This window comes from Mytilus californianus, unplaced genomic scaffold (genome assembly GCF_021869535.1).
Source record: "Mytilus californianus isolate M0D057914Y unplaced genomic scaffold, xbMytCali1.0.p SCAF_3, whole genome shotgun sequence".
NCBI lineage: Eukaryota > Metazoa > Mollusca > Bivalvia > Mytilida > Mytilidae > Mytilus > Mytilus californianus.
Window position 1 is genome coordinate 68,589,195 of NW_026262679.1, and position 19,579 is coordinate 68,608,773.

Below are 19,579 nucleotides of genomic sequence, written 5' to 3' on the forward strand. Positions count from 1 at the left end.
TCTCCGGTAACAGTGGGGATAAGGCTCTCGCTCACAATGCAGATAGCATTGCAATGAAAGGGGTTAACGGTTCGAATCCCGTGCAAGGACGGTTGATTTCAAAAACACAAGATGAGATAATTTTTGCATTTTCCCTTACGTGAAAATTGTTGACCTTTTGTCTCTATAGTGTCGTAAGTGGTTCGGAACAAATAAGAGCAACTTATGCAGCAGGTAAAATGGCGTTTTATAAAGATAAGAAGATGTGGTATGATTGCCAATGAGACAACTCTCCACCAGAGATTGAATGACATAGAAGTTTTACTTGATACAAGTTTGCATCTTTCCGTGGTGTGAATACGAGTTATACAAATGTTTATTACCCGGTTATATCTTTTTTTATTCTGTAGCGCACTATCGTTATATATGTAACAAGACGTAAAATTGAGAATGGAAATGGGGAATGTGTCAAAGAGAGAACAACCCGACCATAGAACAGACAACAGCAGAAGGTCACCAACAGGTCTTCAATGTAGCGAGAAATTCCCGCACCCGGAGGCGTCCTTCAGCTGGCCCCTAAACAAATATATATACTAGTTCAGTGATAATGAACGCCATACTAAACTCCAAATTGTACACAAGAAACTAAAATTAAAAATAATACAAGACTAACAAAGGCTAGAGGCTCCTGACTTGGGACAGGCGCAAAAAATGCGGCAGGGTTAGAAATGTTTATGAGATCTCAACCCTCCCCCTATACCTCTAGCCAATGTAGAAAAGTAAACGCGAGTATTTGTACTTTTCAAGTCTTGTGCAATTTGAATCATATATCTTGTCGAATGCAAGTTTTCTGGCACTGAGTATACACATGTAACACATCAACGTACATTTTGTGTCAAGGGGACAATTCTATATGTATTTCATACAAATATCGTGACGCGAGTTTCGTTTGAATTTTCAGAGTGAGAAAAAGTACAGTATATGTACATTTTGTTGGTATAAAAACATCATACTTGCGATACTTTTCGATTTAGCTATTTTATCTGTAAATCTGATATAACGTTAAATTTCGAAAAATTAACTGATGCGGGACAGACATCGTGTGTCATCTGATTCACATATTTTTCAACTCCAACCGCCTCGAAGGAAAAACATATATTGTGCTATAAAGGTGTTATGGTGTCTATGAACGGGAAAACAAAATGGAGCTATTTCGCGGAAAAAATAATCCACTACACTCGTTTTATGTCGAACAGTATCATGCATATTTTAACGCGGGACAGGACACAATTTACAATTTCACGAGCTTTCACTATTATTTCTCCTAGATTTATCATTGCACTGCATAATCCTTGCAGTATTAATAAGCTTTATTTTGATATATCGCATATATGCAGTTCATTTTCATATTAATACTGAAACATGTTTTAGAATAGGGAGAAGATGTTTTTTTCGAAGTAACACCAGTATCTTGCGACGTCTCAAACAAATTTATGCTAGCAAACAACGACAATATAAAGGTGTCACAAACTATCTATTTTATTTCAACTCGCAAACATATATGTATAGGCTTTATCTGAATCACATAATTAAGTTAATGTTTAACAAATATTCCTCAATCTCCGTTTTGGCCTTACATACATGTACAATTGTCGGGGAAATGATATGGTTACCAAGAAGACACCGAACTGGCCACTAGAGAAGAAAGGTGGAGCAGGTGAACATTTTTGTTAGCTTCAGAAGAATGCGATATGTCGACTAAATCTTATTTTGCGATCCCGGCACAGGCACTTGTCTCTGTTTTTTTTATCTAAACAAATAAATGCCTGTGTACCACTTTTATGGTATGACCCTGTCATATGCATAATCCCTTATGGTATTATCCACATTTGTCGTCGGCATTATCCCTTATCATTATTGGTACACGTTTGTCGTCTGCATTGTCCCGTATAACTATTGGTACACGTTTATCGTCTGCATTACTAGTATTGCGTTTTACTATAGGTACTTGTTTTTCGTTTGGGTATTTGGCCAGGAATATTTATTGGCTAAATCATGCGGTCAGTTTTTATTGGTTGAGGAAGTCGGGTTACCCGGAGACTAGTTGTTTTCAGTCTTCGTTAAAATGAGACATTTATGTAGGTAAATCCAGAAAAGAGCTTCGGACGCATGAAAATTCTATCATGTTGTTATTATTTTCTACAGTACTGGGTGGATACCTCTGATGGTAGACTATCAGTCTCTAGGGGTATCAGCAGCTCAGTAGTCAGTACTTCACTTTATAACAAACCTGTCTTAAATTTTCCGTTTATAACTTTTTAAGGTATAAAGAAACTAAGGTTTCAACTCCCTCAGGTAACATCTATCAGTCAAGGTTAACCTCAAATGGATTTGTCTATATTTAGGTCCTTTTTGATCATAAAGCTCTTCAACTGTTTCGGTTCTTGTACGTCATTGGCTTTACAAATATTCAGGTTTCGAAAAAATAGTAACATCGAGTCAATATCATTTTCAAACTTACACTATTTACATATGTAATATATAGATTATATTGAACCTCGGCCTACGTCCTCGGTCAATAAAATCCGAACAGGTCTATATATAACGTATTGACCTCGTCATATGTTTATAATTGATAAATTAAATATATCTACTTTTGATAAAGAACACCCAGCTAAAAAAGCTATTCAAGATACAATTACTTTCTATTGTAAAAATATTAAACAGAAATCATTAACGCTAATTGCAAAAGAAACTTAAGATATGAATATGTTTGTACCATTGTTCAAAGACGATTTTAAAACAGTATGTAAAAAAATATGAAGTACATGTGGCAGGCTGAATGGAATAATACCAAAGATAGAGAATTTAATAAAAATTTCTCCAAAATTTGATTTCGACATAAAAATACCAAAAATGTCAAGAAACAAAGAAAGACTAATTTTTGAATTAAGAGCTGGTCATACAACACTTAACAAACAACTGCATACAATAGGCTCATCTAACACTAAACTATGTGAGTCATGTAAAGTTGAAGAAACCGTAGATCATTTTTGACTTCATTGCAAGAACTATAACACAGAAAGATTTACTTTAAAATTAGACAGATTGAAAAAATTATAAATACATAAATTTCAGCTAAAAAAATATCCTTACAGGATACAATTTTTTACCGATTTATACATACGTAAAAGATACGAATAGACTGAAATACTGAGAGTGCTTCTTATTTGCAAGTTATTGCGAACCAAATGAAACTTTTCCACAGAGTCATCTCCTATTGGTCAATCTATTTAAACTTTTGTTAGTTCTATTGTCTCATTGACTCTGTGGAAAAGTTTCTTTTGGTTTGCAATAATTTATATTTGTTTTTACTTTTTATATCAAGTAAACGGGACATACCTATATAAGGAAGAACTTACTGAGTTCTGTCCCAAGAAAAATATACCCGACAAATTTAGTAATGGTTAATCTAAATATTTGTTATCCTTATTTTAGATTTTAAAAAGGTAAAAAAAAACTACAACGGAAATGGCAAGCTTCCTGCTGGTAGCACATACTTGTTCATTAAACTATGTAAGTTTAACATAATATGCCTCGCTCGCAACAGGACACCAATCTATGGGTCCAAATCATATGGTGATAGTAGTTCCCGAAGTCACGGTGTCAATACGGTGTCTTCAACCATAGATATAATAGCCATAGATAAAGTACTGGACCCACATCAAAAGCAGATGATATATGCCGAGATTTTATCACCCTCTTATTATATACATGTCACGCTTGGTGTTAATTAGCCTTCATTGGCAATTGCCGTCGATCGATATCTAATAAATTGTGAATCGGGAGACTTTAAAACACACGAATGTGCTACGTAATGACTTTTACCCATAATAAAAAAAAAACGACTTTTTTTTTTAACTCTGCCAGGTCCAAAGCTCGGATAAAATAGGAGGGAAGTCATGAGAAGTAAATATTGTAAAAGCGCAAATGTCCTATATAAAAAGCGCAAATGTCCATTTAAAAAAGCACAAACGTCCTATGTAAAAGCGCAAACGTCCCGCGCCGGAAGGGATATTTAGCTGTATTTATAGTACGAATCAAACCTCTAACACAATTGTAAGAAGGAAGAGGAAAAAACCACGAATGACACAGGACAAAACTCCTATATTTTCATTTTATCATAGCCATTATAACGCTTAATCTATATATTGTTTACTTCAAAAATGAAATCGACAGTTAGATTATACCACCATCTATTTAATAGCAAAACAAGCACAAAAATGGTAAGCGGAAAGGTATATAGAAGAAACAAATTCAGAGACATGATTGTGCTATTTCCCAATTATTTAATGTATTCAGTGTGTCCACTACATACGTTTTCTTCACCAAACGGCGTTTAATAAGTTTATAATGTATTCCTTTTTTTCTCTTTATTTTCTTAAACTTCGTGTTACGACAGAAAGTTTCAACACTTTTCTAAAAAATAATAATTTCTTCTTTCTGGCATAAAATATGATTACACTATTTTGAATCTCGATAAAAAAGAAATTTCTTTAACTCGCCATAGAAAAATTCGACCAGGTTCGACCTCTTAACCACGTATACCATCAGTAAACGATATGTCTCCTCTTGTCAATCATACAGGTCTTATTTTCCGAGTGCAACCGATGCAAGTGCTATGACAATTTAATTGTACATGCCTGTTAAGTCCATTTTTCATGATTTCTCTATTTTATTATTTCAACAACAGCATAACCTTTTCATTTGTTGACCGATTTTCTCCAAATAAATTACAATCCGAACAACTTTTACAACCAGACGCTTTATATTGCTTCCGCGTCACGGCATATTATTACTTGAGACAGGTAACGCATATTAATTGACGGTTGATAAGACGAGTGCCCGATAATTTAAATATAATTATGATAAGTAATTAGTCTAGTGGGAGGATGTCGGCAGATATCATCTACATCATAGGCCACTACGCGCAGTGCCCTGCTTTTGATATTTCAAAGGAAACTACATGGGGCTCAGTGTGACAAATTCTGAGTACTTTATCTATGGCTATTATATCTATGCTTCAACCTATGCCAACATTTGATAAAAATATATTCAACATATGCCTACAAACAAAATACAATAGGTGTTGTTTTAACAATTATTAATTAATATCAGGTAAAATACAGTAAGTATTTTTAAGCACTTAATTTTACTCTTTGAAAAGTTAGAAACAAAAAATAAAATATTTGCAAAATTGTGATTTAGTAAAAATGAAATTGATAAAAAAAAAATTTTTTTAAATAAATATAAAATATAACACTTGATCTTGCAAAATTTTTATTAATTATTATGATATACAAATATGAATTATACAATAAACAATACAAAACTTTAACAAAAAAAAAATAATTTTAATTTAATTTAATTCAACTGAAACTTAAAATAACTATCAAATAAAATTATTACTAATAGTTAAAGTTTAATAATTGATATGATATAATCTCACTTATACAGCTTGGACTACTTACTCTTAGTGATTTAAAATTAATTGACCAAATTGGTACAATAATAAAGTTTAATTAAAGTGAAATGAGTTCACTTATGACATATTGCTGAGTTCCAAGCTAAGAAGTGTATAAAATAAAATGTTTTCTGGAAATTATTCATTCGGGTTGTGAGTCCCGGATCATCACGGTCGTGTTTTTTGTAGCACCGCACTGTACTTATTTATTGTTCATTTTCACATTTTCAGATTGGGTATCGAGTTTATTTTGTTATATACAAATAAGATTAATATAATCTGTACAATATTTGATACTAATTTATTTATATAGTCTTATTTACAGTATCTATATAGTTTTTCTTTGTTTACCTTTGTCTTGTCCGCCATTATGGACGAGTCAGAAAATACTCAGTTCCAAACTGAGGATTTTTATAATGCTTTGAGTAGTAGTGACCTAGAAACAACTGACAATGAAAGTCAACACTCGTGAACAACCCAAGTAAAAAAACGTAAGAGAGTAGCAACAGGTTCGCCCGCTACCACTCAGAACACCACTGTTATCAGAGTACCCTCCCTCCAAAATGCCCCCAACAAATACTTGCTCATAATAGCTAGTATTAACCCATCTATTAAACTTGGAAGACAAAATCCAATTAAAATTCAAAAGGCTCTATCGGATTCGGTTGGAGTTGCAAAAAATCTAAAGCAACTTGCAAACGGCAATTTACTAATCGAGTGCCAAGATAAACATCAATGGAAAGCGATTCAACAAAGAACCTCCATTGGTGAATGGTCGATTAGGACAAGTTTGCCCAAATCGACTACATCATCAGCTGGAGTGATATACAACGTGCCGCTTGACCTCGACATCGAGGATGAAGACTTAAAATCAGTCATGAAAAGTCAAAAAGTTTGCAAGGCGACACGTCTAACATACTATGACAAATCTAGTAATACAAGAAAAACGTCAAGATCAGTCAAACTGATCTTTGATGTACCAATACTACCCCAAACCATAAATATTGGATTTAATACTTATAAAATTAAGCTGTATGTACCAAATCCCATCCAATGTTATAAATGTCAGGGATATGGGCATATGGCAGGAAATTGCAGTAATAAAAGAAAATGTAGGAAATGTGGTGATGACCACCAATCCAACGAATGTAACACTGAATCCCCGAAATGTGTTAATTGTAAAGGTGACCATCCATCGAATTATAAACTTTGTCCCTCAAGGGAGCAACAAAAACAAGCTCTCAAGGTAGTTAAAAGAGACAACATCACCTTGCATGAAGCAAATAAACAAGTAAAAGCTAAAGCTAATGCTAAAGCAAAACCTGTTGTTCAGCAACAAGTAGTTGAACATACTGATATTAAAAAAAGTTATAAAAACACCAACATAATAGACCAAGTAATTCCAATTATAAGTGTTGCAATGCTTAACATACTTACATCCCAAACCCCACCAAGTGAACTAAATTTAGAAAAAGTTATTGGTTTCGTATCAATGGCAACCAAACAAATGTTTGGATTTGATTACGATGTTTCGAAAGGTCTCCAATTGGCCAATAGAGTAACAACAGAAATGCTATAATGTATTATACAAATCATAAAATAGTAACAGTAGTAATGTTATATGTTATATCTGTGCTTATAATGGCTAATTTTACTAGTTTACTAATATACAACATCATGTTTAGCATTGTTCATTGGAACTGTCGTGGTATTCACAATAATGCTGCCGAGTATATAGCTATGTCGCAAATAAAGCCTGATATAATTTGCTTCCAGGAAACATGGTGCAAAAACGAACAAGACCATCCACATGTAATAGGTTATAAATTGGCTGATTTTTCTGTACGCAATACTAAATCACATGGAGGTACAGCAATATATGTCAGAGAAAACCTCCCATATCTGAAAAATAATATTGATAGTGATTTAGAAATATCATGTATTAAATTTAACTTTGACAATAATAATATTACACTGGTCAATCTTTATGACACAGCATCAGATACCAAATTACCACAATATAACAATATATTTGACCAAATAGAGGGAAAATTTTTATTATGTGGAGACTTTAATGCCCACCACACTATGTGGGGTGGTAAACACACAGATACTAAGGGAAGAGAGTTGTTCTCTTTCCTTGAGTATAAAGATATAGTACTTCTTAATGATGGTACAGGTACAAGGTGTAATCCCAGTACATTAGAACTGGCACCTATTGATTTGTCTTTTTGTAGTTATAGTCTAGCTAGTAAAATAACATGGTCAGTTGACCTCACTAGTTCTTATGGCAGTGACCATCATGTTGTAAATATTAATTTTAGTCATAAACAAATGCAAACTGATGAAACTGAATCTGTATATAATTATAAGAAAGCAGACTGGGAGGCATTCTCCAGCAAATGTGATGAACATTTGAGTCCTGACATGATTTCTGACAATATAGAAGAAACATGTTCAAGATTAACAAACAAAATACTCCAAATAGCTGGGGAGTGCATCCCAGTCAAATTGAAAAATAATAAACCTAAAAAACCACAAGTACCATGGTGGACACCTGAATGCACTAAATATGTAAAAGAAAGGAACATTTGTAAAAATCGTGCCCAACATACAGGTCTTGGTACTGATTTCACTACATATAGAGAAAAAGAAAGAGCATGCAGAAAAACTATTAAAGCTGCACAAGCTATGTATTGGGAGAGCTACTGTAACTTGCTCAATAATGATACTAAATTATCAGATGTATGGAAAAAAGTAAAATCAATGTTGGGTAAAACTTTTAAAAAATTAAACTTACCAACCCTGTTATATAACAACGCCAAATATGAATGTACTCAAGACAAAGCTGATATACTTGCTACAAATTATGCCCAAGTCAGTAGTGATGATAATTACTCTAAAAAATTTAAAATTCAGAAACAAGATTTAGAACAAAAGGAGTACTGTAAATTATTACACTATTATAAGGACAACTCTGATAGTTATAATGAACCATATACTATACAAGAATTAAAAGATGCTATCAGTGATACATCTGATACCTCCCCTGGAAAAGATAAAATTACATATTCTATGTTTAAACAATTTACAGACAAATCACTGTCTGTGTTATTACTTTTTATTAATAGAGTATGGTTTTTACAAAAACTACCAAGTGAATGGAAACTTTCTATTATATCACCAGTACTTAAACCTGGAAAAAACCCCACAGACCCACAGTCATATAGACCAATAGCCCTTACATCTAATTTTGTAAAAATAATGGAGAAAATGGTTAATAATAGACTACGGTGGTATCTAGAAAAAATAGAAATACTATGGAACAGATAATTAGAATTGATAATGATATTCACAAAGCATTTCTCAAAAAACATTTCACAGTTGGTGTATTTATAGACTTCCAAAAGGCATTTGATATGCTTTGGAAAAATGGGTTATTAATAAAAATGGCTTCACTAGGTATAAGGGGTAATATGTTGGGATGGGTAAAGGATTTTCTTAGTGACAGAACAATACAAGTTAAAGTTAATAATACTTACTCTGAAATATTTATAATTCAGAATGGTACACCACAGGGTAGTTGTATAAGTCCTACACTATTTAACATCATGGTGAATGATATATCCAATAATTTAAAGTACTGTGCTATGTCACAGTTTGCTGATGACAGTGCCATATGGTTATCTGGTAAAAGCACTAAATATCTACAAAAAAGAATACAAGAGGATATAGATACAATTAGTACTTGGTGTGATACATGGGGTTTCCTCATATCACAAACAAAAACTGTAGCTATGATATTTAGTAAGAGTAGTTCCCCTTGTATTAAACTTAAACTTGGAGAAACCATATTGTCATTTGTTAAAGAAGTCAAGTTTCTAGGTATGATTTTTGATTCAAAGCTAACATGGTTAAAACATGTACAATATATAGAAAGTAGATGTTCAAGAGTGTTGAACTGCATGAAATTATTAACTGGTACCAAATGGGGTGCAAACTGTTCTACCCTGAGAACAATATATATATCAATGATAAGGTCAAAGATTGATTATGGCTGTGAAGTGTATAACTCAGCCTCCCACTCTGTCAAGAAAAAACTAGATAGTATACAAGCCCAAGCATTAAGAATATGTGCAGGTGCTCATAAAACTGCTAGTATAAGTGGATTACAGACTGAAATTGGTGACCCCCCATATGAGATGAGAAGAAAAAGTCTTATTACTAAGTCTTTTATGAATATATTTAGTCTCAATGACACAAACCCAACTAAAAAGAGTTTACAAGAAAACGCTATATATGAATTTAATAAGGAAAAAATTAAGGAAAATCAAAAACCATATTGTGTTACTGCACATGATACTATGAATAAATTTAATGTAGATACTAATACTGTATACAAATGTAAAGAGTTCCCAACTCCACCATGGCATGTTCTAAAACCACAGGTCAGAACTGAACTTACAAAAATTATTACTAAAAAGGATAGTCCTCACCTCATTAAAAGTGAAGGAAATATCCTCATTGATAACAAGTATAGTAATTTTTTAAAAATATATACAGATGGATCTAAGAATCCAGAAAACAACACAAATGCATGTGCTTTTGTAGTACCAGAACTTAAAGTTAATAAAGGTTTTAAATTGCAAAACCATGTTTCAATATTTATGTGTGAATTGACAGCCATACTTTTATCTTTATATTGGTTAGAAGAATTTCAACCAGAAAATACTGTAATATTTGTAGATTCACTGTCAGCACTAAAAGCTATCACAGGAAGTATATTCAAAGTTAAAACACAAATAATATATGACATTCAATATATATATAGTAAACTTTCCAAATTAGGTTTGAATATCCTATTAGAATGGATACCCAGTCATGTGGGTTTAAGTGGTAATGAAATGGCAGACACAGCAGCTAAAAAGGCTCTATCAATAGAGACATGTATAACTAATATACCGCTTTACAAAGAAGATATCAAATGTTTATGTAAAAATTTACTAAAGAAAATGTGGCAACAATACTGGGAAAATAACACAAAAAGTAAACAACTACACACTATTCAAAATAATGTTAACTTTTGTATTACTATACCAAAGAGTACTAGAGAAAGAGAAAGAACTCTATTTAAACTTAGATCAAGTTATATATTCACTAATAAATTCAAATACACAATGGGTAAATGTAATAGTGAACTGTGAGACACATGTTTAGTAGTGGACGACATGCAACACTACCTGTTTAACTGTAGGAAGTACATACCACAAAGACAAAAAATGATGGAAAAGTTTGAATCAACAGGTGTAAAAGATCTCTCATATAAAAATTTATTCTCAGGATATTCACAGACACTAATCCCAATATGGGATTATTTAATAAACACGGGTATGCGATAAAAGTAAAATTATTCAGAATATCAATATACTAAAAAGCTAGCTATATATTTCTAGTTTCTAGTTTAAACTTTGTAAAAAACATGCTTATAATTATTTTAATAGGATACCTATGGTAAGGGTGAGAATACCTACAGATATTATCAGTATAGGTAAACAGAAATGAAAAACACTTTAGGACTTGTAAATCATTAGTAAAATTACTTTTAACAAAACATGAAATATTAGTCACTGGACAACAATCCATGGATTTTAACAAGTATGACAAGAAGTATCAAGTATTCAAAATACTAATTACATTTGTAACAACTGATTAATTGAACTCTTGATATGAGAAAATCTATGTAAGGAAATGAAAATAAAATTGATTAATTTAATTAGCATTAAGTAGATTTTATTATAATTTTCTTATAAATACATGTACATTGGCACTCATACCACATCTTCCTATATCTATGTGATCATATGTAAAATATCATGCCACAGGAGTCTGACATATCTCCCAGAAATCATCAATCACAATCACTCTCTCGTCGGTCCATCCCAAATCAAATTGGGGACACAAACCTCACAACAAGAATTAACTGCATGTATATATATATGTACCTAACTAACACTATGAGGAATGTGATTCAGCTGCTGTCAATGGATAAACTATTGACACCGTAGCTAAAATATTGATAGGGTTATACATGGGGTCGACGGACGAGATGAGTTATCTTATTGTGGGATATTTTTCTTTGAGGGCACTGGCTTGCCAGAACCCCGGTCCTTGTGATATGATGATTTTAAGAACCAACCAGCACATTTTACAACGACCAAAAACAAAGCACCGTGTAAATACTAACCTTGTATTTATAGTATTATTGTCTATCATTACTATTCACGGCTGCTAAATCATCCGTTAGGGCTGGAACTGTTTGCTCACAGCCTCCTCGCCGTGTCTGCTTAAAGCACATGGTTACCACGTGGTAGCTTCACGGCTGCAAGTATTTACCTACAATGTTTATTTCTTTACAGTGCAAGGGAAACAACTCCAGTCTAAACGGGCGACACCAAAAACAAATAATTTGGTAGATATATATTATTTACCTTTTTTAGTTTTTTTATTTCTAAATATTGGCTTTTTAATAGTTGTAACAGAGCTGGAAGGTATCATTTATCAGTTTATGATTTCTAAATATTAGAAATATAACCCCGTTGAATTTGACAATATACACTAAAACTTTTACGAAAGTTTTTTTTTTTTTTTAAAGTAGTACACTAAATCAAGTACTACCAAGATAGCACTCTCTGGTATCTATACTGTACATAACTGCAAAACATGAACACTTACTATTTATTACACACAAAAATGTCAAAACAATACATTAATCTTATAGATCCTAATTATACATACACGGTAATACTATATTTTTATTCTAGAACGTAAGTTTAAGAATCTTTTATAATATAAGTGAAGGTGCTATCTTTAGTCAAATTCAATATACAGAGAATCACAATTTACCAAGGACGTACGAGCCGCGGTATTCAGGCGCGTAGCTACGTTTACGTCAAAACGCCCGGGCGTACACATGAATTTAGGAGAAAAAAATAATTAATCTAAACAAATAAAAAAAAGCTTAAACCACACGAGCCTTCATATTCTTTCTTCAATAATAAATTTTAAAATTCACGAAATTTACTTTTTAATGAAATAGTTTCACATTACATATTCGTTCATTTTCCGTCAAAGTCTGAATCTACTGTGAATTCTACTCAGTTTCCTATTGTTTAAAGTAATTCATTCGATATGTGATTTGCATTTTTGACGAGCCTGCGACATTAATGTCGGGAAAACGAGACCGTGGCTAAGCGTTCCTAGATTCCATCGGTGTCGTCAACATTTAGGTTCAGTCTGTTGTTAAAGTTATTTTTGGTTTTATCAATAACTTTGTCAAACATTCATGGAATTTTACGGAAGTTAGACGGAAGCTTTTTATGACCAAATTTAAGACAGTATTCAGAGCAAAATTTTATGAATATTTCTTTTGATTTTTGTCTCGCCTTGACAGAGTCAAAAAGTGAGACATAGGTATGTTGTTTCCTGCGTCGTTGTCGGCGGCGGCGTCAACAATGTATAAGTTTGTTATTAGGTCACTTTATGAGGAACCACTAGTGGTAGGCAAATAATATTTAGTATGCAGTTGTATTATCATTGACACATCTCATTTCCATGGCGATTGTTTGGTCCCGCCCCCTCAGTCATGGTCTATTGACTTTGAAACTTTTGCTTGGTTTACATGCATTAGTTTGTAATAAGTTTGTTTATGGGAAACCACTAGTGTTATGTCAACGATATTTAACTACTAGGGGGTGTTTAACGACCTTGACTTCAATGAGGGTCTTGCACGGTCGACTAAATGGACTTGTCGTTTGTTGATGTGGTTCATAAGTGTTTCTCGTTTCTCGTTTTTTATATAGATTAGACCGTTGGTTTTCCCGTTTGAATGGTTTTTCACTAGTAATTTTTGGGGCCCTTTATAGCTTGCTGTTCGGTGTGAGCCAAGGCTCCGTGTTGAAGACCGTTCTTTGACCTATAATGGTTTACTTTTATAAATTTTGACTCGGTTGGAGAGTTGTCTCATTGGCACTCATACCACATCTTCTTATATCTATTAACTTTTGTTTACAGTTAATATTTAGATGCCGTACAAGGTTAAAGTTTTTTTCAGAAATCAATTACTTTGTCAAACCTTCATGAAATTTTACCTAAGTTGGACACAAACTTTTAATGATCAAAAGTCAGTATCCAGAGCATAATGAAAATATATATTTTTTTATTTTCCGTATTTAACTAATAAAAGGACTTTGTTGTTTTGTAGTTAATAAGAAGATACATTTTGAGGTTAAAGTTTGTTACAAATCAATTACTTTGTCAAAACTTTCATGAAATTTTATGAACATTTGGCAGAAGCTTTTTAAAGATTTTAAAAGAGATAATTTTGAAATTATTTTTTTTATTTTTTTATTTTTCAGTATTTTACTGACTTATTTTTTTTTTATAATTAACAGACGGTCTGTTTTTACATGATGAATTTGTAAACCTTCATAGATTGTTATGAACCTTGGAAATAAGCTTATCTTAAAGATAAAGTTTTTCTTTTCTTAAATCATGTATTTCACTTATCAATAGATAACTTTTTATAGTCACACTGACAGAAGTAATCCCAGGCGAGACACAGGGTTCCACGGAACTCTTTACGAATTTTATATTTCACCTGAAAATCTATGAAAATTATTTATTTCATGTGTCTATTAACAGAATTTGCGCATAAAAATGGGTGAAAATTTAGATGAAGTCGAAATAATTAAAAGAACAATATTGAAATGGAGACTTGCTTTTTTTATTATCTTGATTTGGCTATTTGTAGATCCCACATCTCCTTTTAAACATATTTTAAGTAACTGGTTTGGACATTTTTCTCTAAGACAAATGATCATTGGATTCAAAATCAACACAATGAATAAATTAAACTTAAAAAAAAATAAACTAGACTCTAAATATTTAGCTATGGATGAGTTTTTAATGACAGAAATGGTATCTCTTTCTCGATAACGCGAGTATCTGGGGCTTCACCCCATCAACCCCCTACTAGGAGGTTCTGTGCCCTGGACCCGCTTTGGTCCCTCAGACACCTCGCCGAGTATCGGGCGTACACTTACAAATGGCCTAGCTACGCCACTGGGTATAATTGTATTAATGTATATACCATGTACGGGAATATGTCAGACCCCTTCTAGGATTTGCATATTTGGAAAAGTCAGATATGTCTATCCAAGAGTATTTGATACTTACAGTTCTCATGTATAAACAACAAACACACCTACTTACCAAATCATTTAATATTTATAAATAAAGCAGGCTAAGTTACAAATAACAGAAAAATAAGTCCACAAAAATTTTTCTTCTCACTATAAATTAACCACAAGATAATTAAGATAATTAAAATACACACCATAGTTCAGATTTAAATATAAAGATTAAATTTAAGGGAAAAAAAAAAAAAAAAAAAAAAAAAAAAAACTCACAATTTACTATAATATGAATATATAATACAGGTTAATTCCTAAATAATAATAAATTTTAAAACATTTATTTGAAATGTTTTTATATAAGGTAATCTGGCGCAATACCCGCAAGGGTAGTCGCCATTAAACTCTATTTAGTAGTAGTAGTAATTATTCATTCACAAGTTAGTATGGCAAATGCACAGTTAGATATTTGCTATTCTTTATACCTATTCTATTAATAGAACTTTCTATTCAGTCAAGAAAGGATGCAAGCAATAGTGACAATTGCAAACAAATACAAGTTAAAATTAGTTTAAAATAAAGGGCGAGATAAGCCCCAAGCCCATTTGTTATACTTTGTGTTAAAGGGGCGAAATAAGCTCAACCCCTTTTAAAAAAAAAAAAAAAAAAAAAAAAAAAAAAAAAAAGAAAAAAAATGCACAGTTAGATATTCAGTTTGTTACCATTAAACTAGGCAACCAGAGTATAATACACAATGGGTACCAGTACAGAGTCAAAACCAGATGAGATGATAGAGTATACTGGATATGTACTACACGCAAATGCCCAGCTACATTAAATACTCGCAACAACATACCTACCAAACTACCAAATGGACACAATCATGACAACCACAAAGTTTAACTCAAAGTAGATGAGATACTTCAGACAATAAAGAAACGGTGCCGAGAGGAGACTACACCAGTTCCAACTATATATGAACAAGAGGTCATTAAATTACGCAACACAGAATGGAATGACGAAACACAAGAGGTAGTAGAAAATCTGCCAACTTTTGAATCCTGCAGAGGTAGCTTTTACAGCGAGAGATCAAAACTCATACAAGCACTACCAAAAACACGCAATGAGATCAACCTAACAGAACCCTGGACAGTCACTACAGTTGGAGAACAGTTTCTAATGGCAGATGATGGTGTACAAGATGGAATTATGATGTTTACTACACGTCAGAACCTAGCCAACCTTACAGCAGCTGACATCATATATGGTGATGGAACATTTTATACATGTCCAGATGGATTTTTTCAACTCTATACATTCCATGCTTTCGTCGACGGTGCCATCTACCCACTGGTTTACGCATTACTACCCGGTAAAAGCCAAATCATCTACACAAGGTTCTTGACACTACTCAAACAAGCATGCCGACGCTTTGATCTACAACTACAACCAACTACTATATTCTTGGATTATGAAGTTGCAGTACGTAACGCAGCTTATCAAGTATTTCCTGGTATAACTGGCAAAGGTTGCTTCTTTCACTATACTCAGTGTATATGGCGAAAGGCTCAAGATACTGGTCTTCAGACCCATTCCATGCTTTCGTCGACGGTGCCATCTACCCACTGGTTTACGCATTACTACCCGGTAAAAGCCAAATCATCTACACAAGGTTCTTGACACTACTCAAACAAGCATGCCGACGCTTTGATCTACAACTACAACCAACTACTATATTTTTGGATTATGAAGTTGCAGTACGTAACGCAGCTTATCAAGTATTTCCTGGTAGAACTGGCAAAGGTTGCTTCTTTCACTATACTCAGTGTATATGGCGAAAGGCTCAAGATACTGGTCTTCAGACCCATTACAAGAACAACAATGACATTACCAGATTGGTTCGACGTGCAGCAGTTCTTCCACTTGTACCAATGCAGCACGTAGAGGATATTTGATTGAATGCATTAGAAGAAATCGAAGGAGCCAACACAAACATCAACACTTTAGAGTTTACAGACTATGTTACTGAATACTGGGTTGAGACGAACCGCCACCTTTGGAACCATTATGAGACAGTAGGCCCAAGAAACAACAGCCACTTAGAAGGATGGCATCATAAAATTTTTTGATCATTGTTGTATTTTATTCATGAGATTGACACTGTTAGATATTTGATATGAATAGAATCCTTTAATAAAATTATAGAAATCCTTATTTTCCATTGTTTTATTATATTTATTCCTAATGAAAAAGAGATCATCAACACATGCAATAACCTACATTTTCACTATTAAAAATACACTTAAACGCTAAATTTAAACTGGTTGTAAATTGATTAGACCCTAATCAATTTATGTTTTGATAACACTTAATCTGTAAAAAATTATTCAACCTATGCCAACATTTTTTCATACAATTTTATACCTAAATTTCAAAATGTTGGCATAGGTTGAATGAACCGTCAATACAGGGATACAGTTAAAATTTACTTACCATATTCAGTATTCGGTGGTCCCATGGTCAGTGAGGGACAACACCACGGCAATCCTCACTGAAAAGGGGATAAAAACTCAAACTGGTCTTCTGGTATTTATGGGAATTTCAGATACAATATTTTTTGCTAAGCTCAAAGTAGGTGAAAGAAATATGTGATAATTCTATTATTTATTTGACGCATACAGCAGTCTTTGGCTTTTTTTTTTATTAAATAATTGCAATAACAATATACACATTTCATTCAAAAATCTATAGAGTTATACCTAACCACAACATAGTAGGGACTTCAAAAAAAAAACAAAAAAAAAACTCACAACTTTGGAACACCCGCGAAACAACACGAAACACCTAGGGAATTTTTATTTTTCATACAATACGTTATAAGTAGGGCGCAAGTTAAAGCCGACTCCCCCCAACAAAACAACTCTCTACCAGTCACTAAAGCATGACTGCAGGGAAAAACTTGATAAGTGCAGGTCGCTTATTGACATGGAGTTAACGGTAACATTTAAAATTTCAATGGTCTATATTGTTATAGTACTTCCAAGATGTGAACAATCAAAATTTTTCGTAATATGCAAATAAAATTAATCAAATCATCTTTACTCAATGAAACATTAATAGTGACCAACATACTTTTTTGGACACTTACAATTTCTCATGGTAACCTTCATAGTACACAATTGATGATAAACGTAACGATTTTTTCGTTTTCTTGGTTCTATAAAGAACCATCTGTCAGTTGGTTGGATATGCATGCGTTTCCAGTGATTCTCCGGTACCAATTCACATCATATTTTCAACATTAAGGAAGTTTTACAGCAGGGAAAGATACAATTTTTTACAATATTTTATGGAAGTATGATTCCACCCGCAGGAATTTAATATAATGTGATATCGAATAATCGAATAATTTTAAGGATTTGTGATTCGTTAAACCTTGATCACATGTAAATTTGTATTTTACCGAGTTTGCACGCCAACACTGTTGTGTTTAGCTTTTCGTAGGTCAAAAACAGCATATTGCACAGGGCATACAGCATGTCATTAAAATACATTATAAAAATCCCCAATTTTACATTGTTCATGCAATAGTTGTTGATTAATAATATAACAATTGTAGCCTTTGGTTGAGGTGAAATCGATGTTATATCGACCTCGGTCAATATGCTACTCTCAGGTCGATATAACCTCGTATCGATCTCGATCTCTTGAAAGTATAATGGAAATGTTGAATCTAAATGGCTATATTTAACTATGCAAAACATTCAAATTAATGAACCATGACTGAAGGTGCAGGGCCAAATATCCTCCCTTGAAAATGAGAAATGCTTATAAAACTGCATACAAAATACCATTGACCAATCATAAGTGGTTAGAACCTAAAACTTTGACATGTTAACTATGCAACTGATCCATAGTCAATATATCATGACTAGGGGAGGGGTCAAATAATCTCCATGGAAATGATATATGCTGATGGTAATACATCTGCATACAAAACATCATTGATCTTCAACTTATGGTTCCCCTTAAACTGACACAATCATAAACCAAAACATGTAAAGTAAGCAAAAGTTCAGAAAATAGACCATGACTGAGGGGGCATGACCAAATAATCTCCATGGAAATGAGACGTGCAAATGCTTATACAACTGTATACCACAATATCATTGACTTAACATCAGTGGTTCCCATAAACTGAGCTAATCACAAACTAATACATTGTTGATGCCGCCGTCGGAAACACCACATCTCAGTCTTGCTTTTTCAAGGCAAGACAATAACTAGTTTAACTCTGCCACATTTTCATGTGCGCATCCCAAATCAAACACCCCCTCAGTTGTTGTCTTATGTTATATTCTGAATGGTTTGTGTTTAATTCTTACAAACTTTTTAGACTCAAGAACAAATTAGAGCTGGACATATTGCCTGACACCTGTGGCTATGAATGCTTGAAGACAGTTCATTGCCCTGTAGGTGTTTTTGTTTGTGTTGTTGGGTTTCTGTCTTATTGACATATATTGCATCTATTTCATTCATACTAATTACAAAACTTTAAATAAGTTGGATTGATGCTTTAATGAAGCCAGTTAAGAAACACCCATGTCTGGTTTTTCCTACTTCCAGTCAAGAAAAAGCATGTCAAAATTCAGAAAGTGGCAAACGCAGCATATACATACATGTGTGATACCCAATACAAATAGATTGCTGTTCGGAGTGAGCCAAGGCTCCGTGTTGAAGGCCGTACTTTTGACCTATAATGGTTTACTTTTACAAATTGTGACTTGAATGGAGAGTTGTCTCATTGGCACTCATACCACATCATCTTATATCTATATATGATATTTTCTGTGTCATTTCACAACATTTACTGTTCAGAATTTTT

At 33.0% G+C, this 19,579-nt stretch overlaps 1 long non-coding RNA gene across 1 annotated transcript; it reads right to left on the minus strand.

Annotated features, from left to right (window-relative positions):
- Positions 1-7,070: 7,070 nt before the first annotated feature.
- Positions 7,071-12,120, minus strand: LOC127733180 (uncharacterized). The gene is made up of 3 exons (XR_007996818.1): positions 11,748-12,120; positions 9,046-9,210; positions 7,071-7,405 (listed from the first exon to the last, which is right to left on the minus strand). It is a non-coding gene; the product is annotated as an uncharacterized LOC127733180 (long non-coding RNA).
- Between the last annotated feature and the right edge of the window lie 7,459 nt (positions 12,121-19,579).